This window comes from Microtus pennsylvanicus, chromosome X (genome assembly GCF_037038515.1).
Source record: "Microtus pennsylvanicus isolate mMicPen1 chromosome X, mMicPen1.hap1, whole genome shotgun sequence".
Taxonomy (NCBI): Eukaryota; Metazoa; Chordata; class Mammalia; order Rodentia; family Cricetidae; genus Microtus; species Microtus pennsylvanicus.
Window position 1 is genome coordinate 50,742,910 of NC_134601.1, and position 9,970 is coordinate 50,752,879.

At 37.0% G+C, this 9,970-nt stretch overlaps 1 pseudogene; it reads right to left on the minus strand.

The window, feature by feature from the left end:
• Positions 1 to 2,623: 2,623 nt before the first annotated feature.
• LOC142840334 (small ribosomal subunit protein eS27-like pseudogene) lies at positions 2,624 to 2,880 on the minus strand (annotated as a pseudogene).
• Between the last annotated feature and the right edge of the window lie 7,090 nt (positions 2,881 to 9,970).

Genomic DNA, 9,970 nt, shown 5'->3' on the forward strand with positions numbered 1-9,970 from the left:
CTATCTATCTATCTTGCTGATTGTTTTAAAGGAAAATAATTAGTTGTAGAATGCTGGTTTAAGTACAAATAGACATAAAATATTAATATACAAAATGGATGAATGTAAAGATGAGGTAATTAGAATGTCTGTGTATTAATGATTTTGTACACCCCTATTTCTGTATAAATCTAGGTGCAAGGTTTTCATAAGAAATGGTTTGAAAAGCAGTGGACTAGTGAAAGGAGCCCTGGGAATGGTTTGAGAAGCATAATTGGCTATGGATCCTTATATGTGTTTCTTAACATCTTTAAACCTTAAATTTATCAAGCTATAACATGTGGGTAAATCCAAAACTAATTGCATGTGCTATTCAAAACCACTGTGACAGTTGCTCCAGAATATTCAAATCATGGAGGACTCAGTTCTTGACCTTAAAAGACTTTTAATTCCCATAATATCTATTCTAAGGTGTGTATGAGATCTGCTTTAGAGCAGATACAAACAAAAATGACATTGTGAAAACATCAAAGAGCATAAAAACTGGCAATAATAAATGTAAAATAGTATTGTATGTATTGAATTATGTTAAATATTATATTGGAGATGTCTGAAAGTCTCAAGTCTTTCAAAAGTCAAATGAAACTGTTCCTTAGAGCTAGATCCAGTCTCCCATCAATTAGAAAGTGGTGTTGATAACAGGTGTCCTGCCCTCTTTTCTAGAGTTTTCTCATTTTTTTCAAGAGTCATGAGGAGTACATCACATCCAGGAAACACTATAGTCAAGACAGGGCATAAAATCACTCTTTGGGAAAGGGCAATTATAGAGAAACCTATCAGGGTTCTGAGCCGTGGTTCGGCATGAAGTTCCAAGCGTCACCATAAGGAATCAAATGACAGTCAATCCCTCAGGACTCACCAGGCAATGATGAGATCTGTCTATTGGTAGGATTAGAAAACTAATGGAAGACTCTGTGCCCAGGAGCACTGGGGTCCTAATCAGGAGACTCACGATGAATTTCGAAGTAGGAAATAAAGTGGAAACCCAGGATAATCGCAGGTTTCTGTAAGGGTTGTCATGCCTCAGGTACTCAGGGCCCTTCAAGCTGTAACAGTAATTACATAGGGTGAATAAAAAAAAACAAAAAAAATTTTTTCTGCTGTAATACCTTTGAGCTGGTGGCCAAGCTGGTAAGATGAATAAATAGGGCATGGCTGCTCGAGGAACTTTCTGGAAAGAATCATTTGCTTATACCCCTCACAAAAGGATACATTTTCAGAAAGAATTTTAAGTGCATTCTATCATTATTTTTTCTGTCCTCGGGAACATAAGACACACATTATTAGGTGAAAGTTTAATTCCCTTATGTTGAAGCTCATCTTTCTCAGATCAAAAAGCTATTGATACTTTTCAAAAACAAAAGGTACCTCAGAATTTTAACCTGACATTATGAAAATGTTACACTACTTTCTGTCTGATCAAGAGTGATTAGGGCAAAAGCTTTCTGGATTGCCAGCTCTCTTTGCTTTCACATAGAGGATAGAAGATGTATTAAAATAAGTGAAAATGGTGTACAGAAATTCTTTGAGTTCAAGATTTTAGCAATGTAGGTGGTAGGTGTTGGAAATGTGGTGTAGGGTGGTAGAGTAGAAATTAGGTTGTACAATCAATGGAACTTGAAGACTTCACAATGTGGTCTGTGAAGAAAGTGCATTGGAGAAGGGTGAGAGAGGTGTCAAAGTTATGTCCTAGACTTACAACATATATATTCATGTGTGTGTGTGTGTGTGTGTGTGTGTGTGTGTGTGTGTGTGTGTGCAAAAGTAGGTCCAAGAAACAATTAAGTTTAGAGATAGAAGTCTATAAACCCAGTTTTTAGATATATTGAATTTTCAGTGCTTTGGAGACTAGAAGAGGAAACACTGTGTAGGAAGTCTGAAGTTCAAGGGAGAGGTCTGTGCTAGATCTGAATAAATTAGGTGAGTCATTTATGAACCACACTATATACAGAACTCTCTAATTTGTTTTTCATATTTAATATGTTATATGAATTAATCTTAGTAACCTAATATCACTCAGTGTTAAATTCAAATGTACCATAGTTTAACCATTTCCTTAATAGTGAGCATTCACATTGCTTCCATGATTTTTAAAAACTATTATACATGTTATAATAACATGTTTATACATATATATTAGTATTCTAGTGCCTTTTTTCCTTTTGTTGGAAATGGAACTCAAGGCCTCACTCCTTGTACAAATTTCATACTATAGCCCCTTTTAAAAAATGCTTAAGATGGGGGTCTTGCTAAGTTACTAAGGCTAGCCTTACTCTCATTAGGCAGCTCTCGAACTTGTAACCTTTCAGCATAAGCCTCTGTAAGCATAGCTGTAACTACAGACCTGCACCACTTTGTCCATTATAGTGAGATTCTTATATCTAATTGGCAAACTCTGTGAAGTGAATTGCACATGGTTTTTTTTTGGACCATAATTAAAACCATATTGAAAACTGACATCAAAATAGAAAATCATTGTTGTATACTTTATAAAATTAACCATAATTACATTGTCTTGTTAGAGTAACTGAACTTGATAAGGCCTTCTCAGAGAAAATATTAACTCAGGAAGCTATCTAGAGCATTAGGGTAGCTTTTTCCTAAAAGAATGGCCTCCTATGAACCTGACTTTTCCTTCTGTGCATTGGCACAATACTGTTGAGCAACCACCTCAAAGAACTACTGTCTGAACAAGTCTGAAACTGCAGTCACCTTGTCGCAACCTTGACATTTCACATCCATGAAATAAGAATTTGGACTCTTAACAAGATGTTTCTTCTTATGTTTTTTTTTCTTTTCCTCTTCCAAGGAAATGCATAAAAGATCTCTAGTCAGAGGCATGATGACGGCTTGCAGAGTGGCTCCAGATTTCTGGGGGAAAGCCAGGAATTGCATGCCTTTTGATTTCAATTACATATTTGTTGCTTGGAAGTATGACGTAATGGTCAAAGGGATGGGAACCAGAATGAAGGTGTAAGGCTAGAAATTTTGACTTTACTACTTACTGGCTGTGTAACTATGGATGAGTTATCCACTTCCTTTGCCTTAACCAATTTCTTGTATGTCAGTGCTAACATTAAAACAAGGACACTAAGAAGCTAAGTAAGAAGATTTACCCAAGGAAAAACATATAGTTATCCTCTTGGCTAAGGGAAGTAGACTAAATGGCCGGGGAGAAAATTGGGATCTTGGGGGTGGGGTGGGATGGGAGAAAGGGGAGATGGGGAGAGAAAAGTTAGAAGGGAAGGAGGTGGGGCCTTGGGGAAACAGGAGGATTGGGATAAAGGAAGGTTGGACAGGGGAGCACGGAACCACAATTCTTAGTTAAGGGAGCCACTTTAGGGCTGGCAAGAGACTTGAACCTAGAGGGGCTCCCAGGTGCCCAAGCCGAGGTCCCCAGTTAGTTCCTTGGGCAGCTGAGGATAGGGAACCTGAAATGACCCTATCCTAGAGCAATACTGACGAATATCTTGCATATCATCATAGAACTTTCATCTGGTGATGGATGGAGATAGAGACAGAGACCCACACTGGAGCACTGGACTGAGCTCCCAAGGTCCCAATGAGGAGCAGAAGGAGGGAGAACATGAGCAAAGGAGTCGGGACCACGAGGGGTGCACCCACCCACTGAGACAGTGGAGCTGATCTATTGAGAGCTCACCAAGGCCAGCTGGACTGTGACTGAAAAAGCATGGGATAAAACTGGACTCTCTGAACATGGCGAACAATGAGGGCTGATGAGAAGCCAAGGACAATGGCACGGGGTTTTGATCCTACTTCATGTTCTGGCTTTGTGGGAGCCTAACCAGTTTGGATGTTCACCTTCCTAGATATGGACGGAGGGGGGAGGACCTAGGACTCACCACAGGGCAGAAAACCCTGACTGCTCTTTAGACTGGAGAGGGAGGGGGAAAGGAGTGGGGGGAGGGGGAGAAGGGTGGGAGGAGGGGGAGGGAAATGGGAGGCTGGGAGGAGGTGGAAACTTGTTTTTTTTCTCCTTTTCTCAATAAAAAAAAGAAAGAAAAACAAAACAAAACAAAAAAAAAACAAGTACACATTCATATAAAGTTCTCAGGAATTCTCCATTACTCTCAACAGAGGAATCTAAAATGGCTGAAAGATACTTAAGGAAATGTTCAACATCCTTAGTCATCAGAGAAATGCAAATCAAAACAACTCTGAGATTCCGTCTTACACATGTAAGAATGGCCATGATCAAAAAAACTGATGACAATTTATGCTGGAGAGGTTGTGGGGTAAGGGAACACTTCTGCATTGCTGGTGGGAATGCAAGCTAGTACAGCCCTTTTGGATGTCAGTGTGGTGATTTCTCAGAAAATTAGGAAACAACCATTCCTCAAGACTCAGTAACACCACTTTTGCATGTATATCCAATGGATACTCAATCATGCCACCAGGACATGTGCTCAACTATGTTCATAGCAGCATTGTTTGTCATAGGCAGAACCTGGAAACAACCTAAATGCCCCCCGACTGAAGAATGGATAAAGGAAATGTGGTACATTTATACAGTGGAGTACTACATAGCAGAAAAAATAATGACATCTTGAATTTTGCAGAAAAATGGATAGAGCTAGAAGACATCATTTAGAGTGAGGTAACCCAGATATAGAAAGACAATTATCACATGTACTCACTCATAGGTGGTTTTAAAACACAAAGCAAAGGAAACCAGCCTACAAACCACAATTTCAGAGAACTTAGACAACAGTAACACTAAGAGAGACTTACAGATCTAATCAACATGGGAAGTAGAAAAAGACAAGATCTCCTGAGTAAATTGGGAGCATGGAGACCTTGGGGGAGGGGTGAAGGGGGAAGAGGCAGGGAGGGAAGTAGAGAAAAATGTAGAGCTCAATAAAATCAATAAAAAGATTAAAAAATAAAAAATAAAGTTCCTATTAATTCTGAGGTACATGATAATCTCAGCAAATGTTATTTATTATTCTTTAACGTAACAATTATTTATGGTTTTACCAATGGTTAGAGAATATATTTCTCCCAAAACTTATCAACACAGCATTTTATAGATTTCAAAATCAAATATTGCCATGACTTTATGTGGGATTCCCCTCTAGGCTGTGAATATGTTTTATCTTCATTAGTTAATAAAGAAGCTGCTTTTGGAAAATGGCTCAATAGAATAGAGCTAGGTGGGAAAAGCTAAACTGAATGCTGAATCCACTGAAGGTGGATTTGCCACCGGAGACAGATGCACTGGAACCTTGCCAGTAGGCCACAAGCCTTATAGTAAAATATAAATTAATATGAATGGGTTAATTTAAGATATAAGAGTAAGCCAGAAATATGCTTAAGCTATTGGCCAAACAGTACCACAAATAATATCGTTTCTGAGTGATTATTTTGTGTTCTGGGTAGCCAGGAATGTACAAGTGGCCTCTTACTACAATGATTTGTGACTCAGACCATAAAAAATAGTATCAACAGACTTATTCTTCTATCATGAATAGCTATTAAAAATCCAAAGACAATACATAAACCTATTTCAGGCATTTACAGTCCTCAAGGACTAAGCAAGACATTCACCAAGCAAGCTGGGTATCTCTTGGCTAGAGTTTACTTCTCGAGTGGTCATAAAACAAGTTTTACCTTTGTCTAACAAATGAGTTTAACTTTCGCATGCATATAATGTTTTGTGTTTAGATTGTGAAACTCTGTAAAAGTAAGCTGGGAACTTTTTTTAACCTTCTATATTCCCAAGTAATTTTTAAATGTAGTCACTAATCATGCTAAATGTGACTGTTTTTTTTTTCACTTAATGGGACATTTGAAGGTTCAATTATATTTTAGCTTATATTTGTGCTCATGCTTTTTAAACAGTCAGTTAAATTTCATTGTGTGAATACACCATATTTAAAAATTATTTTGTCTTTTCTTTGAGAATTTCATAAAATATACAATGTATTTAGGCCGTACCTCCATTCCCTCCTTTTAACTTCTGCAAGACACCTGTCACCCACACTGGAAAAGATGCTCTCTTTTCAAGAAGCCAACAACTACCAAACCGACTGACCACCTTTTTGTCTTAATCATTCTTTTGTTGATAGGGTATTTTGCTTGTTTTGTTTTCTGACTATTGTGAATAATGGTGTCATCAAGTGCTTATATGTCTCTAAAGATACTGTTTCCCATCATTTTGTGTATATACCAAGAGGTCAAATTGACAGATCATATGGTAATTTGAATTTTAATCTTCTGAAGAATATCATGCTGTTTTCCATAGTGGTTATATATCCATGTATATATCGATATCTAGAGAAAAATCCAGTGTTGTAGAGGTTTTTGGCTGCCTTCTGTTTGTTTTAACCATGACATTTCAATCTTTGATCAAATCTGAATTATTTTTTGTACGTAATATATGTCTTATTCTTTCTGTTGTGTATGGCTATTCAGTTTTCTGTCACTTTTTTCTTAATAATTTAAAATTTCTTGATTTGTATATAATTGTACTATTTCCCTGATTTTCTATCTTCCCGCCAACCTATCTCTTGTCTTCTCCCTCCAATACCTCCCATGTTCCCCCTCATCGTTCTCACTCAAGATTCATAGCCTCTTTTACTTTTGTTATATTGTTATATGTATATGCATAAATATATGTTTGAATGAATTATTGTACATTGAATGCTTTTTATAAAACTCCTATTTAAAATAGTTTTGTGAAGACTGACTGCTGGGTTCTCCATTCTTCTCCACACATCTAAACATATATTATCTGTCTTTATGTTGGTGTCATGTTGTTGGAGATTTTTATATCATACTCTCTCATTCTTCTTTGACTATAGAAACTAAGTGAGCTTTATAATCCCAAAGAACAAGTCTTCTACCTTTGTTTTTCCCTGGTTGTTTTGGATATTTTATTTTCTTTGAGATTCCTTATGAATTCTAGGATCGATTTTTTTTATTTCTATAAAAATGTCTTTGTACTTTTGTTTGGGAATACATTAACTCTGTAGATTACTTTGCATAATAATTAAATATTCCATTTTCTATTATTGCCCAGGTTCTTGACATGTAACTTATACAAGTTCTTAAGATCATTTGTCATACATGGTCATCATCTCTACTCCCTGACAGATATTTTAAGACTTTTATAATATTCAGAGTGTGATGTAATTGATTTCTGGTATATTAATGAGACAACTCATAGCTGTTTCTTTGGATAACATTGAGAAGTGCTAAATTTGACATAGGGAGTAGCCATGAGAGGGTATAATGTTCAAACTAGTCTGTGTTCTTCAGGGAGGGGAGAGGAACTTCAGAAGACTGAATCAATTGCCAGCGACAAATAATTCAATCAATCATGCCAACATAGAAGAATTTCAATAAAAATGTTTAACAGTAGAATTTGGGGAGATTCTATGTTGTTCAATGCTGAGTACTGGCATACTCATTACTCTATGGGTACACAAGAGTGTAAACGTGGGGCTGTGCTGGAACTAGTCCTATGTACCACTTAAGTTGACTATTAATTTCTTCCCAGTATGACACAATTATTCATATATTAAAAATGTTCTTTTGAATTATTTGACCTACTGTAGCAAAATATTGAAACTGAGGAGGAGTCATAAAAACTCTTATTTGTTACCAAGTCAGATTGAAGTATGAGTTAGCTGGGTACACAGTATGTGCATTTGATTTTTGAAGATGGAAGAGTAAGCTCGTGGAACTGAGTTCTTGACTCATGTAGTATCTGAACCTAATAACCCAGGGTTACCAATGCAAGAAACAGTAAAATAACTGGACACCTCTCAGATACATAGGGAATTGGAGAATTACTTGGCATGAGAAACTCCCTCCCAGATATTTGGTTCTAGAAATGCCATGGGTAGAAACAGGGTTTTTTTCTTTCTCACTTATTTTTTGTCTTCTTTATTCATTTCCAGAGCTTTTCATTTTTATAAACTTTTGATATCCTTGCTTAAGTGTAATTGTAACTTATTATATTCTAGTTGCTACTATTGCAAATGGTGCTATAGTCACATAATTTCCCCCTTTTCTTTCCTCCCTCCAACCCCTTGAAAGTCTCTCCCCTTACTCTCACTTAAATCAATGGCCTCTTTTTCTTTGATTGTTGTGCATGCAAATGCATAAATACATAAATGCAGCCTGTTGACTCCATTTAATGTTACTTATATGTATTTTATTTGAGGGCTCATGCCTTGGTATTATATAATGAATTGGGGGCTAATTCCTGTGGATGGCTTATTTTCCTTATTCCAGCAGTCATTCGTTTCCAGTTGTTTCTGGTAACAAAAATAATCCTTAACACTAAAAACTGTTGAAAGTATCATCACTCCTGATTTCAAGTAGTCAATATATCATAGTATTGACAGAAATAGACATACATATATCCATAGAATTGAATTGAAAACCCAGGCATAAGCCACAACAAATGTTGGTGAAGATGTGGAGACAATGAATTCTTTTTTTAATCTCTCTCTCTCTCTCTCTCTCTCTCTCTCTCTCTCTCTCTGTATCTGACAAAGTTTCTCTGTTTAGCTTTGGATCCTGTCCTGGAACTCTCTATGTAGACTAGGCTGGCCTTCTACTCACAGAGGTGCTCCTGCCTCTGCCTCCTGAGTGCTGGGATTAAAGACATGCACCATCACTACCAGGCTGATAATGAATTCTTATTCATAGTAGATATGAGTACAAACTTGTATAACAGCAATGGAAATCAGTGTGGTTGTTCTTCAAAAATCTAGATGATATATGTACCCTATGAGCCAGCTTTACCACATCTGCACATGTACTTACAAACCTTATCCATGTTCATTGCTGCTAAATTTGCAATAGCTAGGATACAGAAATTACTGAGTCGTCCATCAACTCATGAATTTATATGGAAATTGTGCCCCTTATACATAATGGAATTTCATTCAGCTATAAAGAAAAATGTAGTTATGAAATTTGCTACCTTAGTTGTCCCAGACACAGAAAGACAAATGCCACACATTCTCTTTATATATGAATCTCCGTGTTGCCTCTTTAGATTTGTATGTTAAACTTTGAGGATCTATAGAAGTCAGGGTGTATGGGGGTGAAGTTTCTTAAAGGAGGGTGATAGCAGCTGGGCGGTGGTGGTGCACGCCTTTAATCCCAGCATTCAGGAGGTAGAGGCAGGCGGATCTCTGTGAGTTTGAGACCAGCCTGGTCTACAGAGCTAGTTCCAGGACAGGCTCCAAAACCACAGAGAAATCCTGTCTCGAAAAACCAAAAAAAAAAAAAAAGGAGGATGATAGCGGGACACAGGTTATATGAAAGAGGGGAGGAAATAATGGGGCTGAGAGGTTTAAGTGGGAGGGTAGGCAGGTAAAGGGGTTAGAAGAGTGATAACTAGTACTGAGAATGTGGAAACTTCTTTTAATTAAAAATAATTTGTATACAGTTTATTTTGATGACAATTTTTCATACCCTGTCTCCTTCTAGATCCTCCCCATCTCTACCCATCTAACTCCTCACATTCTTTCTCCCCTTCTCCAGAAAATGAATAGGCCAAAAAAAAGAACAAAGCAAAGCAAAAAGAATCAAAAATAAAAAGAAAAGAAAAAGCATGAGAAACATACACACACACAGATACACACATATGCCATATGTATAAACATATAACAACACAAAATTGGAAGCTGTATAGATAAATAAAAGACAAATAAGGTAAAAATAATGCCTAAATAAAGCATTATGAGGCAAGAAATTCTATAAAAATACCATTGAGTTCATTTTGTGTAGGAGAAAACTAATTTTTCTTTTGTAAGAGGTTGTCAATTGGAGATAACTTCTGAGTTGGGGTGGGGGCTTGTGTCTACTCCTCTCAGTGCTGGGACTCTGTCTAGGTTAGGCCTCTGCAGACCATGTGTGTGCTGCCACTATCTCTGTGAATTCATATGTG